Source organism: Aquarana catesbeiana, linkage group LG01 (assembly GCF_042186555.1).
Source record: "Aquarana catesbeiana isolate 2022-GZ linkage group LG01, ASM4218655v1, whole genome shotgun sequence".
Classification (NCBI taxonomy): Eukaryota; Metazoa; Chordata; class Amphibia; order Anura; family Ranidae; genus Aquarana; species Aquarana catesbeiana.
In genome coordinates this window covers 538,502,058-538,505,974 of record NC_133324.1, presented here as the reverse complement: position 1 = coordinate 538,505,974, position 3,917 = coordinate 538,502,058, and positions in this window count along the sequence as shown.

Genomic DNA, 3,917 nt, shown 5'->3' with positions numbered 1-3,917 from the left:
TGGTGCTACTCTGGTGAAACAAAGGAAGACTGAGTCACACAGTGAGAGTGTGCGGGCGCAGCCCCACAACCTTAAGTGTAACCCAGTTGTCAAGGGGTTAATTCAGACTGCAAAAGCTGAAAGTGCAGAGCTTTGTGTGTCAGTAGCGCCCCCAGAGTAGGTAGGGTAAAAGCATGTATTACAGCCTGCCTTTTCAGATGATGTGTCAACCCAAGGGGATATTTATAGAAATGACACAGGTGATGTTTTGGCTAGTGAATCCCAGGTTCCTGTGGGGCCTTCTAGAATAAGTGATGGAACCACAATAGACTGGGATATTTGGTATGAGAATGCAATCGCAATATTAAATAATGTGGTGGACATAACACCTGCTATGCCCAATGGAGGGATCGCAGATCGGCTGGTGCTCAAGGACACGTTTGTCCCTGCAAAGGTTAATGCCCTCCAGTCTGAAGGAACTGTTCAGGGTGCTGGCATAGCAGATGTGTTGCCCACAGCCCAACAACTCAAGTGTCAAGGTGACAATGTGACTTGTAATGACCTGCAGCGGCTCACTGACACTGGTGCAGAAGGCATAAGTGTGAGACATGTGTCTGAAAGCGCTCCAGGGGATCAACAGGCTGTGATGAGGGGTATCTCCAAGGAGTTGGAGGTCTCTTCAAATGTTTCAACCTCACAAGCTTCAGTGGATGAGCCCCTCCATGTCCTGGACAGGGGAAAAGACCCTAGAAAGCTCTGGTATTTAGACATGGGATGTTTAGAGATGACAGAAACCTTACTTGAAATGCGGGAGTTGTTAAAAATGCACTTACTGTACACTTGGATGTCTCCACCGCAGTCAGACCAGGTGGTGCTGCGTAGTACCAATGGGTGGAGCCAGGTGGTACAGGCCGTGATGGGAAGCCTTGATCAAGAATGGTATTGGTGGGACCAATGCTTATTAACAGTGTGGCAAATAGGCTTGAGGTTCTCTGAGAGGGTTCTCCCAGTTACTGAGTGGTATGGAAGGCACCCAGGAGAACTGTTGGAGACATCAAAGGTCTCTCCGGCTGGTGTAGTGACTATAAACATCTCTGCTGGTGTGGTCCGAGGTGCGGTTGAGCAGTGGTCAATAGAGGGTGTGGATACTGTCTCACCCACTAAACCTCATGAGAAGGAAGGGCCCAAAATAGACACAGCACTAGCAGAGATGCTTTCTATCACTCAGAAAGAGGTACAACTTAAAGTACCCGGAGACACTGTAAAGGAAAGTGCTAATGTTGGTTGCTTCAACAATGTAATATGTACATCAGAAAGAAGTAGTTTGTGCTTGGACCAGTGTCATTTGTTATATCATTTACCCATGGAGTGTTGGACAACAGGTGAGGTGAAGCTGTGCTATGGACCCGTAGGGTGTAATCACTTGCCTGTGTTTTGTCCCTCCTCAGGTCTGGTTCTAACAAGTACTGAGATAGATGGCACTGATTGTGTTCAACAGGGTGTCATTGAAATGTATGATCTGCTAATGTTTGGTGCTGTTAAAAGTGTGGTTGCCGTGGGTAACCAGAGAGAGGTTTTTGAACCTGAAAGACCTGTGGTAAAAGATAAAACTGACTTCTGTAAGCTGAAAGGTAGGATCAGGGAAGGCAGAGTTCCCCCAAGAGAGGAGAGTATGCCCAGGAACCCCAAGAGAAGAGAGGGAAGGCAGAGTATATGGAATTATAGGACCCTGTTAAGATCCTTAAGATCCTTGGAAGCACACCCGAAAAAAGGGTTGGGCCTACGTGGCTGATGGCCAGCGCAGAGGTATCCCAACTGCTATGGTGGGTGCAGGTGTTTCTCCCTTTGGATCGAAACAAGAGGGGGGGTATGTGGCAGAGCAAGGCTCTGTCCCTATGAAAATGGGGTTAAAGTGGACACAGAGTCTGCATATCGGCTGAGTGCAGAGCTACAGGGCGTAAATTTGAAACAGAGAAAACTGCTCTGGCAGTTTTCTCCAGGTTTTGCTAGTTCCCTATGGAGCTCTGTAGTTTGGAGGTCCTTCAGAGTCTTGGGTGGGACGGGATCTCCAACCCTGTGTCCGGGTCTTGTGGACAGCCAGCAGGGTGTGTGCCCAGGTGCACACAACCCATATAACGAGGGGCTGGTGAGAGCTGAATGAGAGTGGAGGAAGGTGAAGTTGGAGCAGTGGCTGCTAGTAAGTGCCTGTGTGAGAATAGATGCAGTGTTCATTGAAGGAGCCCAAAGCTGTGTGCGTTAATGGGCTTCAAAGCTGTGTGCGTCCAAGGAGCCCAAAGCTGTGTGCATTGAAGCTTTTGAAACTGTGTGCGGCCAAGGAGCCTAAGACTGTGTGCATCCAAGCAGCTTGTTTGAGGGGCCTGTACCTATAGCAGCAGGACTGGTGAAGAGTAGCCAGGTGGGCTAGCATTTTTTCATTTGGATTTTGTGTATTTAATTGAAGCTTGGACCCCTGCGTGGGATTCCTGGATAGACTTTTGTTTTTCCCTTTAATAAACGTGGGCTACCAGGCCCTTAACTATAAATGCCTCTCTGATGTGGACTCACTGCACCAAAATGCATCTATCCACTTGAGCTGAACAATCCCCAATGTCACAGATGCTATTCAGAAGCATACTGATTGGATCCCAGATGATGAAGGTGATATGAAGCAACCAGAGTTGGTGAAGGTATTGGTGGGTGGAATGTTACCTGAGATTAGAGAGGAAATAGAGCTTCGTACAGTGGGATGGAGAAAGAAACCTGCCCCTGAGTTAGTTGAGATTGCTCAAATAGCTTATGAAGTATTACAGAAAAGGAAAGACAAAATAGAAAAGAAGGAGAAAACAAAAATGATGAATATACAACTACCAGAGGTTAAGGAAAAGGTCCCTGAGCCCAAGGGGGTACCGGTATCTACAGTACAGGTAACACCTCAGGGTGTACCGGTAGCAGCCCCCCTTACCCACCTTCGGGAGTGGTATATATCTCTAATTATGGGACATCACAGCAAAAGCGGGGCAATTGGAGACAAAATGAGGGACAGCGCAGAAACCCTAGAATTCAGTCCCGATACCAACAAATCACCCCAAATAGAGTAAGACCCCCAACCCTACAGCCTCGTGCCTCCCCCACTTGCTTCAAGTGTGGATTGAGTGGACACATAGCACGAGACTGTAGGGGGCGCTAGGATGAGGCGTTATGTGGTGACAATATAGATGACCCATTTTTATATCAAGCTCTGGCTGCCATTGAAATTGATTCTGTTGATGAACCAATGGTTGAAATAAATGTAAACGGTATTGATTTGCGTGGTCTCATAGACACAGGGGCTTCTCTGTCCCTTTTGAATGTTTTTGACCCCCACTTGCCGCTCTCCAATGAAAGGGTTTCTTTGGTTGAAGTAAGTAATAATGTAATCTCGGCAAGGGTTACACAATCAGTACCGGTGACATTGGGAGAGCATTCAGCAGAACACTCATTCGTATTGTCTCCACATTCCCCCTGTAATTTATTAGGACGAGATTTACTATTAAAAATGGGGGTAACCATTGCTTTATCCCCAGGTAAAACTGTCATTGACATACTGCGCAGGTTAAAAGAGGAAGCAACTGATTTGTTGTTCATGCCTCTATCGATGGCTGAAATGGAGGGAGGACTTCCAGAGGAGGTCAAACAAAAGATTGACCCCTCCCTATGGGTAACAGGAGAAAACACTCCAGGCCTTATGCAAGTTGCCCCTGTACGGTTAAATAGAGACCCCACACTACCAGTACCTAGACTACCTCAATACCCCTTGTCCCCTGAATCAGTTGAAGGTATTAAGCCAGTAATAGAAGAGTTACTACAGGAGGGTGTTCTTACTCCTTGTAGGAGTTCTGCTAACACTCCTATCTATCCAGTTCCCAAACCTATAAAAGCAGGAGCGGACAGCCGTCGCT